Source organism: Sinocyclocheilus anshuiensis, unplaced genomic scaffold (assembly GCF_001515605.1).
Source record: "Sinocyclocheilus anshuiensis isolate Anshui unplaced genomic scaffold, SAMN03320099.WGS_v1.1 scaffold306, whole genome shotgun sequence".
Taxonomy (NCBI): Eukaryota; Metazoa; Chordata; class Actinopteri; order Cypriniformes; family Cyprinidae; genus Sinocyclocheilus; species Sinocyclocheilus anshuiensis.
The window spans coordinates 933,051-955,568 of NW_015544175.1; the positions used below are offsets into that span (position 1 = coordinate 933,051).

The 22,518-nt window shown below is 36.3% G+C and overlaps 1 pseudogene; it reads right to left on the bottom strand.

The window, feature by feature from the left end:
• Window positions 1–449: 449 nt before the first annotated feature.
• On the bottom strand, window positions 450–22,266 carry LOC107696077 (lactation elevated protein 1 homolog B-like; annotated as a pseudogene).
• Window positions 22,267–22,518: the final 252 nt, after the last annotated feature.

A 22,518-nucleotide genomic window follows, 5' to 3' on the forward strand; every position in this document is an offset into this window, starting at 1 on the left:
CATGTCATAATTTAGACTTTTTGTTTATAACAATTATTATTATTTAAATATGGAAATACGCTTCCATATTTAAGGAAGCATAACTGCATAAATTCACATTATAAATAAAAAATTTAAATATACATTTTGCCATTATATTTTTCCCCCTCACAGAGAGAGTGTATTCCAAAGTACATAATGAATGTACTAAATAGCACAGAATACATGATCCACTAGAGGGTGCTAGACATCTTATTTGACAGTATGCATTCTCCTATTGCAGTCAATGAGATTTAGTTTTGCATATTAATGGTGATGTGAGCATATGGATGATTCCACTTGCTTTTAAAGTAATACGATAAAGCTTACAGTGTGTTTGTGGTGATGGAAATGTACCATCCCAAATGATTTGGGAGACTCTCATTTGGACTCTATTAAGAGGTAGTTGGTAGCTGCAAGGCAGTTTCAGTTCATGTTTGACTCCGATCCCCACTTAGTCAGTACTGTTCTGTTTGCATCTCTGTGAGGCGAGATAGCTATTGTCCTCTGGAAGGCAAAGACCTCTTCATCTGCTGTGAACAATGTCAGCCGCTCACTGGCCTCCTGAGCAAAATAAATGCAGTTCTGATGAGCAATTACAAATGCATTTCTACAGGAATTAGCAAAGAACCAAGGCTAATTAAAATATATATTTTTAGATTTGATCTGTTTTAAGGGGTCAATTTCAATACATGACCATGTATATTTACATGTAACTGTTGCCTGCTGAGTGTTTAGAAACTTGACTGCCCAGACATGGAGAGTTTATAAGGAGAAAGCCAAAATGCAGGGTTACTGTTTAATAGAACAGCAGAAAAAGCAGTCTGTTAGATTCTAAGGCAGAGAAAGGTTGGATGGTTGTGGGAAAATGCTGGCACAAAAATGTTACTAACAACAAAGTCAACTTTAGGGAAAAAATACAGTTATAGCCATGCATGATATGACCCCTTTAAGACCCCTAAAATAATTGATTAATGCTCTTCATGGGCCAGTGCTGTTATGGTTACGTAAAACTAAAACTATTTTAAAACCAAGCTGAAATAAATTAAAATAAAATATAAATACTGAAAAAATAAAAGCTATATAGAAATATTTTTATAAAAACGTAATAAAAATGACTAAATCACATTACAAAATTACTCAAACGAAAACTGAAAATATAAACAAAAGCTAATTAAAAAAAAAAATAATATAATAGTATATAAATAGTACTAAAATAACACTGTCATGGACTGGTAGAAAGCTTTTTTTTTTCCTTCAATATTTTTTATGCATGCAGTATTAATGTGTGCTGACAGTGCTTATGGTTTAGTTTCAGAATTATAATGTAAAGTTAGAATGTAATGCCTATAGGTGGCACTGTTAGGGTGTCGGTCATTACATCGGTCAGGCCGAGTTCATCTATCATCAGGGATCAAGGAGGCGGTGTAACGGTGCTTCGGCCAATATCACCACTCTAACCTGAGAGTTTAAACACAGAAAGTGAACCATGTAGATAGGCTGGTGCTAACAGAGTATGACAAAGTTATTATGAAACAAATGTATTTGAGGATTGCACATGAATAACAAGTGTTTTTGATTTTGAAGATTGACATGTTGAAGGCCTACGTGAGCTTGAAGGAAGTCAGGGTTAGTATGTGTTTTGAAGAGTCATTACCCTTTGGTCATAAAAGTTGTCAATGAGTGTGGTGAAGGCGTCTAGCCTGGTCCTTCATTCCGACTCGAAAGTGAGGAACATTCCGTATGATGACCGTGTCAAAATGCCGTGCGATTTCTAAATAATCACCTGCACCCAATGGCTTTAAACAACAAATAAACACACAAACACACATAAAAAATGAGTTAACATTAATGATTAAACAGAGAACAGAGATGTTTAGCCAGTTTCTTTATGATATTTAGTGAGCTCTTAGGTTTAAAGGGATAGTTCGTCAAAAAACTAAAATTATCTTTATTTACTCATTCTAATGAGCTTTTGTTTCCTTTTTGATTTCTTTCTTTTGATTTTTTTTTATTATATTCAATGTAATTAAATGTAGATCATGACCACTACATTATTCAAAACAGAAGAACAAAAGTCATTCAGATAAGGAACGATGAGGATGATTAAATTATCTTTTTTTTTTTAAGAAATTAATACATAAAGGATGCATTAAATTGATCAAAAGTGACAGTAAAGACTAATACATTGTTTAAAAAAATCTGTTTCAAATAAATGATGTTCTTTTGAACTTACTATTCATCAGACGATCCTGGAAAATTTCAATAGATTTTCACAATATTACTGTTTTTACTGTATTTTTGATCAAATAAATGCAGCCTTGATGAGCATATGAGACTTCTTTCAAAACCCCCAAACTTTTAAAAAGTGTGTATTATGTTTGGAAGTATAATATAAAACTTAAATTCATCTGCTTGAGCATCAGGGGTCTCTCCACCTTGACAGTGATTGAGAGGAAGACTTCAGTGATGTCTCTGAAGCCATCGCACATACCTTTTTACCCATCCATCTCTCTTATCTCATGTGCTTATTCCCTCTTGAATTTTTGTCTCTAATCTTCTATTTCGTCCTATATTCTCTATTTTTTTCTTGGTAACGTATCTCTGTGGTAACTAAGTGGAAAGGCACATTAACACATGCTGACATAGTCCCAACTGCATTAGCCTGACCATGAAGATGAAGAAGTTGAGGACTCTTTAGACAAATCCACACGTGTACACACACACACACACACACACACACACTCGCTCACACTCTCAGTACATTGAAGTGAACAGCGCTCTCAAAAGCACTGAAGGACGCAGAGACAGTGCCTTGGCTCCATTAGAGAGCAGCATACTCATTCTTTCTTTCCTTCACAGACAAAAAAGGGAGCATCATACTGGTAAATCAAGTCCAAGGTTACCTACATAAACAAGCACACACACACAAGCTGGTTTAGACTAGCCAAAGACAATGTTAAAATTATCAATTGAAGGTGTAGAGATGTATTTTTTTTTTTAAGAAATTAATATTTTTATTCAGCAATGACACATTAAAATGATCAACAGTGGCAATACATGTATATTGTTACAAAGAAAAACAGAGGTTTTTAAATGCTCTTCTTAATCGTTCTTTTAAACTTTTTATTCATCTAAGAATCCTGAAAAATGGTTTTCACAAAAATATTATGGACAACACTGTTATTAATAAGAATGTTTCTTGAGCACCGAATCAGCATATTACAATGATTTCTGAAGGATCATGAAGGACACCATAGACTGGAGCAATGGCTGCTGAAATCTTTTTCAGCTTTGCAATCACAGGAATAAATGGCATAAAATATTTTTAAAATAGAAAACCGTTATTTTAAGTTATTTTTAAATTTTTTCATTATTATTATTTTTTTTTGCTGTATTTCTGATCAAATAAATGGAGCCTTGGTGAGCATAAGAGACTTCTGTCAAAACTGTCTTAAAAATTGTATTAAACCCAAACTTTTAAATTGCATTCATAAAAATAAATATAAGAATCAAGAAAATGATCAATTAAAAAGAAAGAAAGAAAGAAATAAAGAAAGAAAGAAAGAAAAAAAAAAAAGAAATACACAGACATACAAATGAATATACAAATATCACTTAAGCCTTTATGGTATTTTCAGGTCCAGTGGCAAAATTCTTTTGACCTGAGGGGTCCTGGGTTCAAAACCTGCCTGAGTGTTAAAAACAGGGGCTTTTTTATGATTTTATTTGAACTGAGAGTGGCTCACCTCGGAAGACAGGGAAGTATAATGCTTAAATGTAATGAACTTACTTTATTTATTTATTTAGAGTGATTACACTGACTAAATATAGGTGGAATGACAAGCTCCTGATATTTTTGTGTTCTTTTTTTAATATAAGGTGCCAGAATGCTGTTCCTTCGCAGTTTAACCACTGCCTTCCTATATCCACATCTAAAACATTTGGAAAAGACACCACAAACCAGATCTTAAATCAGCATTTTATGTTCTTTTCTACACACTCACTCGTTCACACAGCTCTTGGAAGGTGCAGTCTGCAATGGTTCCACAGGTCCTGCTCAGGGTTACTTCTCTTCCCTGAATGTTCAGCACCCGTGGCCTGGCTACTATCAACGCTTAAAGGTAGATTTACATACTGTTACTGAATGCAATTGAAAGATCTAACACTTTAGCAGTGAAACGATAAGGTCTACACATAAAAACAGCCAACACTACAAGATCAAACCTCACACACTAAGTCAAGAAACATCCACTCTTAACCTTAAAATCCCCATATATGCAAAGGCAAATTAACTCGCTTACCATCATTTTGTCTGTATGCCAGTTCCTCAAACAGCGTATTGACAGCATTCTCTGTATCAGGCTCACTTGATCTATGGCAAGCGAGTGAAAGAGAGAGATAATTGAATATGAAATTAACCAGGTTTGAAGTGGTCACATCAAACAGTGCGTGCTGAAGGCTTGTGTTTGAATTTTCACAGTGGCTCAATAGAACAGGATGTTGGATTCAAAACGCAAACATTGAGAGAGTGTGAATAAGAGGGAGCAGCAATCAGGTGTCAACAAACACATGCATATTAACATCCTCTAAAAGAGCAGTGGTTGAGATAAAGAGTTTATAATAAGTCAGAAAAAGATGCAGAGTGTATATTTATATTAATGTGCACTCATGATATGTAATTCTTTCCCTTGCCATTCATTATCAGTTCTGTTTTCTCTTCTCAGTTGAACGTTGAAACCAGAGGCAATTGTAACATTTAAAATGTTAAGATTTATTACAAATCTACCTGCCATCTTTTTATATAAGAAACATTTATGTGTGGTAAAAGAACTGTTCCATTAAGTAAAGTAAGTAAAAAATATATGAGGTATAATGTATAATTTTAATAAATACACCATTCAAAAATGTAGGGTCAGTAAGATTTTTTAATGTTTTTGAAAGAAATCACTTATGCTCACCAAGGCTGCATATATTTGATAAACAAATACAGTAAAAAGCTGAATTTTCAGCAGCCATTGCTCCAGTTTCATGTTCTAATATGCTGAATTGGTGCTCAGGAAACTTAAATGTAAGCAGTCGTGCTGCTTACATTTTTGTGGAAACTGTGATGCTTTTTTTTTTTTTGATGAGAAAAGTTCAAAACACCATTTATTTGAAACAGAAATCTTTTTGTAACATAAAAGTATTTACTGTAACTTTTAATTGACTTTTGATTTAATGTGCCCTTGTTGAATAATAGTAATAGCAAAAACGTTTGAAAGGTAGTGTATATGTATAATTTGTCAGGAATAATACAAGTTATTTATTATTAAATATTAAAAACAGTTCTGCTGTTTAAAGCTGCATAAAAGTCTACGTACTGGACATCCAACAAATCAAACAAATAAATAAATACTAATAAAAATGACAATTAGTGTAGTATGTTACAATTGCCCCAAACTACCTTACAGCATTTGAATAATTACCAGTTTAATATTGTTACATCACTCTTTCACAAAGAGAGAGAGAGAGCTGTCTTACATGTAGTATAGTCTTCCTGCTGCTTCCATTTCCCTTGTCCGGTAATCTATTCCAGTGTCAAGACTGACAATATGACAGTGCTCCTGTACGGTAAAAGAGAATAGTCACAAACAAGAAGTGAGAAAGTGACAGTGTTTCAAGAGTAAGTTTAAATGACAATAGTTTTGATTGCTATGTATTTTGTATTGCAATACACAGCTCACCTCTAGGGGGTGACAATGCCACATGTTACTAATTCACTAATTTTAATTACTATAACAAAATAACACTGACACAATGTGATCCATATTATCCTGATGTAAGCCATATGATTAAGACTTGCACTAAGTTTAAACTTTTCTCATGACTGTATAAAACTGTAAACTGTTTTAGCAACCAGGTATTAATTAATTAGTACATCTGAGTAAAAGATAAACTTTATCAGTTTTCACAATGCAAGTATAGAAATTTTATAATGGCACCTCTGCAGCCCCACTGCTAAAATAGCATCTTTGAAATAAACTGATATTTAGTTAAGGGTCAAATATGCGTACTAACCACGTCAGCACTGTTAAACATGTTAGTCGCTCACTTATGGAGTGATTGTGTGGAACCAAGGCATATCATTCAAACCTCTGTGACGAGGGGAAAGAAAACATTAAAAAAAAGGAACAAAATGCTGGAGAAACGATGAGAAAAATGACTGATGAAAAGGAAGGGTGATTATTTTTAACAGGATGTGGATAATATGTGGTATTTAGGCGAGAGGCCTTTGCCTGAATCAGTCCTCAATGACAGCTCCAGCGAATTATGAAATCAGTGAATTTTCCGCCACCCTCCTTGAACTAAAGATAATTAGCAATCACCACACAGAGCGAGAGAGGAGCGATCTATTCCTCTTCTTCCTGTATCTCTCGCCTCTTCCCCCCCATTCTCCAGCGCTGTCAACTTTTCTCTCTCGAGCGCAGAGTTCCGTGTCCAAGCCAATTGGCTGAATCAGCTGTAATGACAGGCTGACAAACCGTGAGCAGAAGAACACAAAAGGAAAAGTGTCACTTCATCAACCCTGCTCGACCTTGTCACCAGGCCGCCATGTAAACAGCCGCCACAGCCATGACAACCGCGCTTCCCCAGCAGCCATCATAACGGGTTATTCCTCTGCACACCCTATTCTGTCTATTTTTTTTTTCTTTTTGTAAAGTTTCCATTTCTGCGAGTATATCTTAACGGTTGATGGGCCATCTCGCAGGAGAGTAATCGTGAGGAGGGAGAGGGGGAGAGAAATACAATCAGTAATGATTCCAGCGCATGGTTCTTTATAATCAGTTGAAGACACGTCCTCTTGTGGATCATTGCATGATTATGGCCTTTGATGGGTTCATTAAGGACTCATAACTCCTCAAAGATCTTCATCGTCGGCCCTTCTCAACTCAGAATGCACTTTGCCATGCAAATCTGATGTGCAACCTTGGCCTTCAACAAGACCCGCCAGAACCCTCAAACTGTGCAGGATCTCCTAACTGACTGACCTTTTAATAAAATAACTAAACCTGTTTCTATGGAATGAAAATTGCAACTGGAATGATATAATTTTAGATTTAGTACTAGCTGGTAGTAGGATTAATGGCTGTTGTTTAGTGGACAATTTCAGCCATGTTGAACAGCCGAAAACATTTGATGCTTTTTTCCCTCCTGTTTGGGAGGAAGAGGGGTGGATTGACAGAGACTGGCTTAAGGAGCGCTCGGTGGGAGAACTGAAAAAGAGAGGTGGCAGAGGGGGACGGGGGGAAAGGTTGTAAGTGGACAATTTCAGCCATGTTGACAACTTTTTTTTAACAGATTAACCACTGAATTAGACCATCCCTATTGCTTCAACAATACATCCTCTCTCCAAAATCTGCCCATGATGCGTCAACCAACCCAAAATGTCAGCAAAAGTTGTAAAATGATTATACCTGCCTCTACAAACAGAAAAAAAAGTTAGATGAGCAGCCCAATAAAAAATAAATGTATTTATTATTAATAATAATAATAATTAACAACCTCTCCTTGCCCTGTCCAGGACTCTTAAAGAAACATCACCCTTGGAACATCTGTCTCACTTTGAAAGCGTGGACCCCCCCAGACCTCCGCAGAGGCCACGGGCCACAACCTTCATCCTCTCCATCACAATCACTCGCTCCTCAGTCTTTGCTAATCTGCGCCTGCTAAAAACATGACTGACCAACTTTAGTGGTGACTTGGCAAAACAAAATCTTTTGAGTGACTGTTAACGAATGTCAAGGCACCTCAAATGTTGGTCTTACAGCTTATTCACACCAAAGCCAGAAGTTTTGACAGAGGAAAAACATGACTAAGATTTTAAGGCCAAAATATTGTAGTTATGGTAAAAAAAAAAAAAATCTTAATTTAATAAACATTACCATTCAGGTTTTATTATTTTCAGAGAATGTTTGGTAGAAAAAGAATGTTTGGAAGTATTTTGTGTTTTAATGTTTCTTAGTCGTATTGGACTTGGTGTAAAAAGGCTTTTAGACATAAAATCAGATCAAAATATAAGAGCAGCAAGACAATAGACAGCGACATTCCTGACATCCACTTCTCTGTCCTTCTCTCTGTGAATGGTGTATATTATTAGATGTCTCTCATAGGTCTGTCTTTATTATCTGCTGCGAATTAATCAGGAGTCAGTCTGTCTAGTCAACTATTCTTCAAATACTTTAAGGTTTCGGTAAAAGTTTAGACATTTTTATGATAAAATGGATCTGAAGGAAAGCTAAGATAAGAAATATTAGAAATAGGAGGTTAACAAAAGGTCAGTGGAACAATAGCAGTCATCCAACATAAACTGCCTCTTTTCATTTTTGCTCCATCTTCAAGTCATTCAATCATTTTACACTCCTCCTTACCCACCAGAGACCTTCACCATGAAAACACACACACATAAGACCAAGACAACCTACCAACCAAAGGAACACAGGGAACAGCAGATAAAAGCAGTTAGCCAAAATGAAGACAGACATTTGAGCGAAAATAAGATCATCAAGCCTCTATGATACTATTTTAATGTGTCTGTTGGAGCAAAAGATTAATAAAAAAATAAAATAAAATAAAACACTAGGAACAAAAAAGACACCATGGAAGACAAATAAGCTGCTTAAAACTTAAAAATCAGTAAGGGGTTCTGACCTTACTTGATATGAATAATTAGGGCTGCCAAATAAAAATAAATGAATCAGATTGTTCACCTATATATCAATATTCATTCAAAGACATACATTACTGTTCAAAAATTTGGAGTCAGGACTTTTTTCTCTTAAGTAAGTCTCTTATGCTCATCAAGGCTGCATTTTATTTGAGTAAAAATACAGTAAAACAGTATTATTGTGAAATATTATTAGAATTTATGAGTTTAATATATTTTTTAAAATGTATTTTATTTATGCGATGCAATTTGTGCTGCTTCAGATTTTTGTGGAAACCATTCATGTTTTTCAGGATTCTTTGATGAATAGAAAGTGAAAAAACAGCATTTATTTAAAATAGAAATATTTTGTAACATTACTGTAACTTTATAAATATAGAAATATATTTCAATATTATATTGTGTTTTGAAATTTTTCAATTTTTTTTACATAATTAATCATACTGAATTAACGTGTTCAACTGACAGCCCTAATAGTAATATTTCGAATAATATTTTGTAGACAAATAAACATTACCACTCTGAAGAGAGATTAAGATATATAGAAGAAGAACAGTCAAGAGCCAGTGAGCACATTTCAGTGAGTCTGTCACACATTATTAAGGTTGACCAGGCATGAGAAGAGACACTTGGGCCACCCTAGTTACCCTGAACTGGGATCCTGGTTTGCCCCAAAACGAGATGGCTTAACAAAGAAGCTAGAGTGTTAGAGGTGCAACGCAGGGTGAGAGGTATTCAGCACTCTCACCAGGCAAGATTAACACAGGCCAGAATAGAGGGTGACTTTAAGGACCCCAGGGATTTGACAGTGACTGTGCTGGGCCACTGACGATAAAAGACCCAGGGGTCAAACTGAGAAAAATCACAACCTGAATGAAGCATCTAGCAGCTTTTATTTTTAGCACATTATACAGAGGGGGGTCCTTTAACTATGGGGAATACTACAATATAATGTGCATTAGAAAGACATTGTATGTTGTACTCAACTTCAGGCCATCCCAGATGTAGATGAGTTTTCTTCTTCATCAGAACAGATTTGGAGAAATTTTCATCATTACATCATTTGCTCACCAATGGATCCTTTGCAGTGAATGGGTGCCGTCAGAATGAGAGTCTATTGTGAAAACATCACAATAATCCACAAGTAATCCACACAACTCCAGTCCATAAATTAACTTCTTGCAATGTGAAAAGCTGCATGTTTTTAATAAACAAATCCATAATGAACTTATCTAACCTGAAAGGAGTCCAATATTTTTTACTAAAGGAAGCATTATTATGGATTATGGACTCCTATTTTGGCCAGAAGTAGGGGTTTAAAGTAAAAATGGGTTATTGATGGATTTGTTTCTGACAAACACAAAGCTTTTCACTTCAAAAGACAATACTTGATGGGCTCGAGTTGTGTGGACTACTTGTGGATTATTGTGATGTTTTTATCAGCTGTTTGGACTCTGATTCTGACGGCACCCATTCAAGTCAAGTCAAGTCAAGTTGAGCTTTATTGTCATTCTGCTGCATGTGGGGACATACAGTGGAACGAAATGTCGTGCCTCACAGGACCACGGTGTTACATAAATACAGGCATACAACAATGAAGTAAAACAGTAAAAACCTATACAGTAAGCAGTAAAAACCTATACACAACTAACCTACTGACTGATTTTGATTATAAATATACTATATATATATATATATATATAAATGTTTACCTATACATAAGTAAAAAAAAATAAAAAATACAGACTATACGGATGCTTCACATAAACACTGTACCTATACACAGCTAACCTACTGACAGATTTGAAGACGAGGAAACGAGACTAACAGACATAAAAACACCGTTTTTGGGACCCGGAGTAGCCGCTGCGTCCGACCGCGCTGCCATTTTGGTTTAGGCCAACGGTAATCACTGCAGAGAATCCATTGGCGTGCAAGTAATGTAATGCTACATTTCTCCAAATCTCTTCAGATAAGGAAACAAACTCATCTACATCTTGGATGACCCGAGAGTTAGTAAATTGTCAGCAAATTTTCATTTTTGGGTGAACTATTCCTTTAAAAGCATGATCAATATCTAACTAGAGAAAAGAAAGAAAAACATGGGAAGAATATGTTACCTTTTATATATTTACAGTGTCACAGCCACAAACAAGCCGCTCAATGTTAAAACACATTGAGCGTGTTCAGTGTGCTGATACCAATCAAATGTGCAAGAATGTGGCCAGCTGTAAAATGCCTGAAAATGATGGTCTGATTATTTATGATGGAAAGCTGTCGCAGGATGATGATAATTACCCAGACAGCACACAGGATAATACCAATACCTGCTTAAAATAATACAATTAACTTGCAAAGCAGATCAGAGCATTGCTGGCGTCCATGGCCGGGTGCACTTTGAAATGCAAGCAGCTTCATGCAATGCCGACCCACACCAGTCATTAAACGGCCTCCATGTCTCTCACACTCTCTCTCAGTCTGTTGCTCTCATCTCCAGGAATGATCAAAGCTGTCTTTTTTTCTGTTTTGTGCGTTTTTGCAAACACATATGGGGGGTTGTGTATTTTTACCTGTGAATAAAATACATCAAAAACCAGACAGAGCAGAGGAGGAAACATGAAGAGAGAGAGAGAGAGAGAGACATGGAGATAGAATGAAAGGATAAATAAATTCACTGAGAGAATGACTTTGTCTTTACCTTGAGTACGCCAATGAAAGGCACAAAAGCAGCCCTCTGAAGCCCGTTTTGGTACAGTTCTGAGAAAGAGAGAGCACGAGAGGGAGAGATGCTGGTTAGATTCACTCTTTAGCCTCCTCATAATGTCATTTTCAATCTATGATTTCAATCTATGATTGGCAAATAAAGTGTCTATTGATGAAGTGAGGAACGGGAGGGGAGGAGGGACAAAAGGGACGAGGAGAGGCAGAAATTGATTTCTGTGGGCAGCGCAGGAGAAAGGCAGTACATGAAATTCATTACATTCCCAAACAATGAGCTCAAGAGAAGAAGTCTCTCTCTTTCTGCACAGACAATAAACCTGCATCACGGTGAATGGAGACTTCAATTAGCCATACGGGCATGATAAACCACACACACACACACACACACAGATGTAAAGAGACCATGATGAGGATATGCTGCTGTCTGTGCTGTAAAAGCTTGTTTAAAGCTGCCGTGGGCAAGAAAATATAAAGGAAACAGAACTGTCATAACAGAGGCATGTTGAGCTATAAACAGTCCAGTGAGACATGTTCGGCCAGTTCTCACCCAAGAAATGAAAGCATGCTATAGGGATATTACTATGAAAGAACAGATAAAGCATTTCCATAGGCATCTGGAGGCCACTTATGACAATCATTCAAGTGAGTCTTTTTTTTTTTTTTCTCTTTTTCTTTTTTTTTTCAAGAGCAATGCAGACTGGGATTACCCTTACTTACTGAGAGATATTTTAAGGCATCCTATATACTCTTTTTCCTTAACATCCACTTATAATGTTAGTCTACACTGTACAAAAACAGTAAGTCAAAGTATAAGTTGTTTAAGTTTTTCATGGCCATTTTCTCCCCCTCTAACCCTTAAAATTAAAAGGCTATTTTTGCAGTACATGCAAACTTCAATTTAAATGGCCCTTTTACCTTGTAACAGAATGTGTAAATGTGGGCAGTCATGTGCTACTTAACATAAGAAAGTAGCAAAAGTTCAGAACAAGATGATTGTGCAATTTATTTAATGGAACATTTTTGAGAGTAATATATATATATATATATATACAGTGGGTACGGAAAGTATTCAGACCCCCTTACATTTTTCACTCTTTGTTATATTGCAGCCATTTGCTAAAATCATTTAAGTTAATTTTTTTTCCTCATTAATGTACACACAGCACCCCATATTGACAGAAAAACACAGAATCGTTGACATTTTTGCAGATTTATTAAAAAAGAAAAACTGAAATATCACATGGTCCCATATGTATATATATTACTCTCAACAATTTCCCATTTTCCATATATATTTCCATATATATATTAATTGTTATCCTTAATCCTTGTCCAGAAACATTATGAAAAACCGGAAAAATCATGGGGTTTTTGAATATTGGCCTTGAAATTAAAAAGGTTAAGAACCACTGCTTTAAGGTGATTCTGCAGTAAGTCATTTATTTCCGACATTTTAAATACTGTTGAAACATCATTAAAATATTTCTAACTAAACTTTTCCTAGTTTATATCTTTGATGATTCTCAATCATCTGTTGTATTATCCCGGTGCATAACTAAAGGGTCATTTAAAGATTTAGGAAGTGAAGTGCACACTCTTTCACATTTGTACATCCATTTCCCTCACTTTACCTGAAGAAATGGTTTTGGACGACAACAAACATCCAAGTTCAAACACGTAAGCCTCTTTAGCGGCTCTTCAGTTCAGCATCTTTATATCAATAAACGAGCAATCTCTTTCGGTGCCATCTCTCTCCCTCCCATCTTTCATGTGTACCCGTCTATCCATTAGTCACCTAATTAAAATGGAATAAGATGGCTATTAAATTTTAGCGTAGGCTTTGTTCTCAGTGGCTGGTTAATGTCAGGAGAGGGTTTCTTTATGCAACTGCCGCTCACCGTTTTGAACTCGGCACACAAGGCCACTTCATACAACGAGACATTAGCAGCGCTCCAAGACAGAGACAAAGAGAAAGGCAGAAGGAGTGTCTTATCTCTACCCTTATCACTCTCCCTCTCCAGTTTAATGTAACATCACAGCAAATTACAAAATACGGCATCTGTTGAATCAACAATGAGGCAGAGGAAGAAAAGAGTGGGAATGGTGGAGAGAGATAAAAGACTAACTGCTCACATTCAAGCGGGTACTATCAAATAAAGTTGCCTCGTTTTATGATATATAGGCGAGAAATCTTAGAGAGAGATAGTTAGAAAGAGATAGTTCACACAAACATGTCGCCCACATCATTTTAAACCTGTATGATTTTCTTTCTTCTGTGGAACACAAAATGAGATATTTAGAAGAATGTCCAAGCTGCTTTTTTCTTTTGACAGCTTTTGCCACCATTCACTTTTATTGAACGGAATTCAACAGCTTAGACATTATGCTAGATAACTGCCTTTGTGTTCCACAGAAACAAAAAAAGTCATAAAGGTGAGTAAATAATGAAATAAAATTTCATTTTTGGGGTGAATTATTCCTGAAGTTACAACAAAAAGCACATAGGAAATGGTTTACTGATGAACTAAGGGTTTAAAGTTCAGATGAATGCTGTCATCGTTGTATTTCAGCCCTAAATAACACACCACAGAGAAGCAGCCAATGACAGGTATTTGAGTGCATGCAAGAAAGGAAGAGAGCAATAAAAAGCAGAAAAGGAGTGAGAGACTTTACGTGGATTATCAATAGACCTCAAACATCATGGCATCAAAATACACAGATTAACCAAAGGGTGACTTAAAGGGGAGGTGAACTTTAAAAAGGTGTAAAGGGGAAGAAATAAGATCCTGACACATGAGATGGTGCAGAACTGGATTAGAACACGACACGGATGTGTAGTTTAGGAAAATGTTTTACTTTCTGGCCACACAAAAGACTGAGGAGAATGAGAACGGTACGTTGGTCTATTGTTGGGAAGTTGGAAGCGAACAATACAAGGTGAAAAAGTACAAGAGTCATGTGTGCTGTGTAGGTGACAGGTCAGTATCAGAAAACACACTTAACTCTGGAAATTGATGGAGGAAATAAAAGGAATAAACTGCTTTTACTGTCAGATTTGTTTTTGCAAAAATTATTAAGAATTATAAAAAACAAATTTAAATAAATATATTTACACATATATTTACACTTTGGGGTCTGTAATATTTTTTTATATTTTTGAAAGAAGCCTCTTTCAAAGGGTGCATTTATTTGACCAAAATACAATAAAATGGTAATATTATGAAATATTATTACAATTTAAAAGAACTGATTTGTATTTTAATATTTTTTTAAATGCAATTTGTTCCTGTGATGGCAAAACTAAAAAGCAGCCATTTCTCCAGTCTTGTTCCTTCAGAAATCATTTTGATCTTCCTAATCAGAATATTTTCAGTATTCTACAGAATTTTTTGTAACAATGTAAAAGTATTCACTATCACTGTAAATCAATTTAACCCTTGCTGAATAAAAGTATTAATTTCTTTAAAAAAAAAAAATAGAAGTCACAGCTAAACAACTACATCTGAGATATAATTCTATTTTACATTTTTAGAATGTGAATTAAATTTTAAAAAATTAATTAAAAATTAAATAATTGATTTCAATTTTAATTTTAAAAAGTCCAATTTTGAAAATTATGTAGTGATGACAGGTAAATTTTTAACTTTAACTTTTCAACTTTACTTAAAGTTTCAGTTTATTCAGATCGAAATTTCTGTTAATCCCATAAATGGCTTCAAAATTACCCAGATATCTCCATACCTTCAGGACAGGTGGTCGATTTGAGGTTGACAACCACGACCACACACTTGAACAAGCCCTCAAATAACTGCTTCAGAATCATAGCATCGGCTATATCCACCACCTGGAAAAGAAAATAAAAAAAGACAATTATTATTCATTGTACTCTGAAGAAAACATTTATTATGGCAACACATAATCTGCATCAGCATTTACTTTTCCTGCTCATGTAAAATACGCCATACCATCAGTTAAGTTCATAGGAATAGGTCAAATTGAATTTTTGGCCCTGAATTCTAGAAACAGCCAAACTGTAATAAGACAAATTAATGTGTCTTAATATAGTAAATAGGTCACTTTTCATTTCATGCTGACTTTAAAGCAACCTATAGCTACTGTTGTTTCCATTCTGTCCTCTACACTCTTAAAAATAAAGGTGCTTCAAAAGGTTCTTCAAGCGATGCCATAGAAGAACCATTTTTGGTTCCACAAAGAACCATTCAGTCAAAGGTTCTTTAAAGAACCATCTCTTTCTTACCTTTTTATAATCTGAAGAACCTTCTTTCGCCACAAAGAACCTTTTGTGAAACAGAAAGGTTCTTCAGGTGTTAAAGGTTCTTTATGGAACCATTTAGACAAAAAGGTTCTTCTATGGCATCGTGAAGCACCTTTATTTTTAAGAGTGTAGGCAGGACAGTCAAACACGGGAGCGAGCACAGATGTATTAGCTGAAGATGAGCGAGGCACAACTCTCTCCCCTTTGCCCTTCCTCTGCCTTGAACTAATTAACACAATTGTGTGCATGCATGTATACTTGTGTATGCGTGTACATGCGAATGAATGAGCGAAAACCAGGTGCCGTTACATTTTAAAACCAAAGCCTCAGCCAAGGTCCTTTGACATCACCCTCCCCAACACACTCGCACACAGACGCAGGACAGACACAAAGCCACTCCACCTGACTGTAAAATGACCACACAGAGCCGCGGCTTTCTGCTAGAGACAAGGACAAGTGGCCAAAGCGCTGAAAAAGGTAAATAATTGAATAAATAAATAAATAAACAAACAGCGTTTTGAGGTAAAATCAGTGGCACAATGACAGCCAGATGGCCACACAGAGACAAATACACACACACACACACACACACACACACACACACACACACAGATGCGCTCCCCAGCCAGATGGCCACACAGAGACAAATACACACACACACACACACACACACACACACACACACACACAGATGTGCTCCCATTGTGCTCTTGAGGGCCTGGCATGGCTGTCCCTGAATCTCAGAAGCGAGAGGATGAGTGGTTCTTTCATTATTATCATTTTCATCATCATCATTCATTATAACGTTGCCTTTTTCACAGCGGCGAGCTGTTGCCTCACAATTTGGGGCTGGGGATGTTTTTGTCATGTAGAAGATCTCCTCATTCACTGAGCTCTACTATTCTTAGAAGAACACACTTATGACTGTCATACCCCCCAGCATATGTTGTTTTTCTTATATTGAAGTGTCTCCCTTTTTTGCATATTAAACCTTCGGCCCCATCAAACCCAATTAGCATCTTCTATAGCGGCCTTACGTTCGACAAGGTGGAGGGCGTGCGTGTGTGTTGTCGGAAGGGTGGTCGGTTACAAAGACGAGGTGCTATGACATAAATTGGATCACATTTCCATTAACCGTCCTCTTCTATTCTTCATTTCAAAGGAGTCATTTATTTATGACCTTTTCATCCATCCTGTATTTGTTTATTGTTTGTCGCACAGGCACCGCGACACTCATGTGTGAGTGTGTATACACACACACACACACACACACTTTTAGTCTCGGGGTATTGATTGCCAGGTTGAGTGCAAGAAAGCCCTCTGTGTGGCGTTGTTGTGGACGACAGCGAAAACAACGGCACGGATATTCAAATGAGCATCCAATTATGCCAGCAAAGAGTCACTTTTGTGTGGCGCACACGGGTGCCAAATTGCACTCTTTTGATCTTAAACCTTTACTTGCACAACTCTGTTGATGAGTAATTTCACCCGGCGACTGACAGGGGCCTGAGACAATGCCTCAAGCGGTTTCTGCTTGCTCTTTCCTCTTACTATATCTCTCTTGGTCCTTCTCTCAATACCTTGCATTCATTAAGGGAGTGGAGAGGGACAAAAGGGGAAGCCTACAAATTACTGATAATGATGCCGGACTAATGAAGAGAATGGAGAAATTTCATTAGCATTTAAGAGGCATGGATACATGCGACCCGCCATAGTCGCTCTCCATTACCCCTCACTCAAGGAAGCAAGAGGGGCCGTCTGAAACTCGATGCCTCATTTGCATGCTTAAGTGGCAGTGGCTCCTGATTGGTAAGGGGCTGTCAGCTTCTCATTTATGCATCATAAACAAAATCTGTGTGCTTTCCATATTGCCGCTAGCGACGATTGGCGAGCAGATTGACAGAAGGTAGGCTTTCAGGCAACGATAACTAAATAAATATATGAAAAAACTAAACTAAATAAATATATCAAAGCGTTTAGCTCTGAGGTATACATTTCAATTTAAAAGCAGTTAATAAAAAGAGCAGTCCTTCATCCTTAAGCAGTGAGAGAATGAGAACTCAGAAATGAAGTCTACACAGGTTAGTTGAGTACTGTGTGTAATATTAATAAGATAACTGGACATTTTTAGAGAGCAATAAATACCACACTGATTCTGAACCAGAGAATACAAAAACTAGATAATAGCTAATATGCATATTATTCTGTAAGGAAAATATTGATTACCGATTGAGAAATGGGCTGATTTCTGGGTTTAAAATGGCAAAAATGTACCTGACATTTCATTTTATACATCTTTATGGGTTTGCGAAGTATAGTTTTCGGTTTAATTCTAGCTTTTTTCTCATCTGGATTATCTGTGGCCTCAGCAGGTGTTTTCAGCTTTGTGTGAAGGTATCTGACTCCACTAGATGGCTCCAAAATGAACAAGCCTTATATCTATGAAGAGCTATTCCACACGCTAGTCAGATGTACTACATCATTATAAACATACCATCAGCATGCTGATTCTTACTTACAATATTATATTTGGGATTTCTGCAGCTCACATTATTTCCCTCACTCATCCACGGTCACACAGAAAATATGCATTTAATTGCATCTTAGAAATTTTTCAACAATTTCACAAACTCTTCACCCTCCCAATTTCCCTACTCCTGCCCTCACCTGAAACTCATCAAAGCATAGGAGACAGGTTTCCTCTGCGATCTCCATAGCAACCGGAAAGATGGGGTCATACATTTTCATTTTACCAATCCGTCGCTTTGGCAGGCTCTGTTTCAGTTTGTGGATCCCTGAATGCAATGCACAAATTAAAGTCAATACAAATAAATGCTAATGCTCTCAAAACTTAAATGAAAAAAAAATCTATTCTACTTTATGCTGTTATTTTCCTCAAATGTTATTCATGCATGATAACAAGAATATTTGTTTGCTACTTGTACAAATACAAAATAGTACTACTTTATATTGATTAATATGGAATGAGGTAAATATACAATACAGTTCAAAAGTTTGGGGTCAATTTTTTTAATTAATTTTATTTTGCAAAGATACATTCAACTGATCAAATGTGAAATACATATTTTTACAAAAAGATTTCTATTTCAAATAAATGTTGTTCTTTTTAACTTTTTATTCATCAAATAGTCCTGAAAGAAAAAAATGTATGATAGTTTCCACAAAAAGTATTAAGCAGCACAACATTGATAAGAATAAGAAATGTTTCTTGAGCATCAAATCAGCATATTAGAATTAATTCTGAAGTACCATGTGACACTGAAGACTGCAGTGAAGGCTGCTGAAAATTCAGCTTTGCCATCACAGGAATAAATTACATTTTAGCATGTATTAAAATAAAAAATAATTTGTAATAAAACTTTTAAAATATATATGTTTTAATTGTGACCAATATTACTAATTTCTGCTGTATTTTTGGTCAAATAAGTGCAGCCTGGGTGGACCCAGAACAAAAAACTTTTCTTTCATGATGTGTCCACACTTGGTTTAGTTAGAACTTACTTCTATGTACATCTAACATGAATGCATTGAAATTAACCCTGTTTTTTCTTCTGCTTTTCACAAATGAATAAAAAATGTCCATCAGCATTGTTTTCCCAGTGCCTGTTGCCTGTTATGAAACAAAAACAGAATAAGCATTAATTGGCCTCTCCAATGTAAAGTCCAGTCCAATCCCTCCAAACTCAATGCATGTTTAATATGACTAATCATTGTGTGGCCATAGCTAAAAAAAAGAACTCAAGCTTACCAACATCACCATGGATATAGTAACCACGAGGAGGATGTGGCTTTGTTTGGGGACTCCTGTAAAACAAGAACAAATATACTGTAATCATCTTCTTCAAAGCTGTAAAAAGCTTGTTTGCTTAATTTATCACATTTAACCTACATAGCTCATATCATAAAACAAATGCATAAAAATGCACAAATGCAAATATCATAAAAACAACTGAAGGTTTGCTTTTGTCTCCCGCTAAGAAAGAAAATAAATTTTCAGGTAAGAGTCAGATTAAGAGTCCCCTTGACTTAAAATTTCCAAACAATGTCAGCATTGCATTTAAGAGTACAAGGGGTTTGATGAGCCAGTTCAGAACTGTCTGTGGCTGCAAACAATTGATTATTCAGGAACGACAGAGAGCCGACATCCTTATCCCCGTATTCTGATTTTTTTCTGGTGGGGTGAATGCTGTTTGAGCACGCAGTGAAGCGCAGTGTTCTTGGATGACAGCGTGTGACTTCTCACTGACTTCCAGAACTCTCTGTAGCTCGTTATTGTGGCTGGTGGCAGTGGTCCAGTCACAGTAGAGTGGACAAACACAGTGAAGCGACTGAGAGAGAGCGGACACAGGCCCTGTCAGGGACGGGTCCACAAGGTGGAGTCATGCTCTACACTTTCACAGGACGCAGCCAAGGGGAAAAAGTTCACATGCCAACACTCTTAGTTAGAAACGCTCTGTTTTCCACTCTCTTTCACAAACGAACTGTTGTTTGCTCTGGTAATGCTTTAGATAAACAATGACTTTGGGATTTTAATACATTTTTTTGGAAAGAATAACTTTGGGTATTATAATAAGCGATTAACTTTTAAATGAAAAGAATGCATTTATTCATCCCTTGCACTGTTCAATTCACCCTACGGACAAAGTTTTTCGCCTTTTTTGTCCTAAATAATCACCACAAGAGCACATCGCTGTACATGTTTATGTTTATTTCCCCTTATTAAAAGTGGAGCTGGGAATCTCTTTCCCAGACAATAGCGACCTCTCATTACAGAGGCGAGGGATAGGTGGAGTGTCCTGACTCAGTAGGGGGCTGTGCTGTGATCCAGCAAGTGCTTGGTCTGGTCTTTCCTCCCACTCTCCACCCCCACAAACACAAACAGGCTGAAGCTGCTTTGACCTAAAAATAACAGTCCCACAGCAAATTAGGCAATGGCACAGTGCAAGCGCTGGGGTCTGACTGAAGGTTGGACTGCTAAGCTTTTTCTTCATTGTAAACATTCACAGAATGCATTGCTCAGTTACGCACATACAAACCATACCTCCTGTGTGTCATTAACATCTCTGTCTTCTTTTTCATTTGAATTTACTTTATTCTCCAGTTCTGAGGTGGGTTGACTCTGTAAACAGTCTTTAGGTTGAGGGAGAAGGATTGGGATGTTGGTATAGTCTGTCATCACTCTGTTTAACTGTCCTAACTGAAGAAGTGCAGCTCTCTGTTGAGCATCCTCTCTCAGTGAACCGGAGAGGACAAGGCTGTCATAGTGGCTGATGAGTCCACTATGAACAGCCCAAGGTGCTGACGTAGATGTATGTCCTGCAAAAAATGTTGAACACTGTTAAGAAAGAAAAATATGTTGATAAACATTTATTTGACATCTATTTAGAAAATAATTTTTACAGTGCTTATATCACATAATACTTGATAATAATTCCTTAATAATTCACATTAAGACTTTGTGAAGATGTTGTATTTGATGAATGCAGAACAACAGAACCAAAAAACAGCTATTATGTGTGACATAACTTTTTTTTTTCTTGATTACGAACAAATGTATATGGCAAGAGAATAATTTTAGCATGAGTAAAAGATGACCATTTAACTTTTTGGGTGAACTATACATTTAGGCAAAACATACAAGTGGCCACATCTTGAAATAAAATATGGTCATAATATAGATGATAATGAAATAATAATAAATGCTTAATCAAAAAAAAAAAAAAAAGCCATACTGCCCAACACCTTCAAATTTAAAAGATTGTTCAATAGGAGACATTTAAACTTAAAAGATTTAAAATTTGGGAAAGATTCCAGAAATATGTTATTATATGTAAAATAATACAGCACAATAAAAAGTTCGACAGCCTGGTTATTAGTTTTTAAATAATAATAAAAATAAACTCTCTGTCTCTCTCTCTCTCTCAAGATAGATATTAAAGGGGTCACATGATGCTGCTAAAAATAACATTATTTGGTGTATTTGGTGTAATGAAATGTGTTTATGCGGTTTAAGGTTCAAAAAACACATTATTTTCCACATACTGTACATTATTGTTTCTCCTCTATGCCCCGCCTTTCTGAAACGCATCGATTTTTACAAAGCTCATCGGTCTGAAAAGCGAGGTGTGCTGTGATTGGCCAGCTATCTAGTGCGTTGTGATTGGTCGAATACCTCAAGCGTGTGACGGAAATGTTACGCCCTTTACCACATTGTGATGATGCCCTGTCAGGCCGGAGCGATGATTATAAACGAGGCATTCGTTGCATCCAGTGGGGACATAATTATGGATTATAATGACTTTTTAAATCGCATCATATGACCCCTTTAAGAATTATGACGTAAATTATTTCCCGCAGTTATCACGTGTTGTCAGCGCTGTCCATATGACAGAAGAGGAGAGTATTCATGCTCACCTATACCCTCCTTAAACACTTCACACCAAACTCCTTTCGACAAACCTAGCTTTTTGTGTGTAATTCTTATAAGGCATCTCGTTGTCCACCGCAACGCGTATGTCGCCATGTTGATTCAAAACTTAATAACTTTATTGAGCTCTGTAGTCTGTACACTGACACCTTGATATCCCTTTATGTAGATGTTCTTTACGGTGTTCTTTCAGGTTTATGTAAGTTACATTATATAAGAAATCTATAATGTAACAATCACGTTACATTACATAAGAAATGTGTCTTTATAAATATAAACGGGCAAAAAAACCTAAATCATATCTCATTCGTGAATAAATGCGAGATATTATCATACTGAACCTATAGC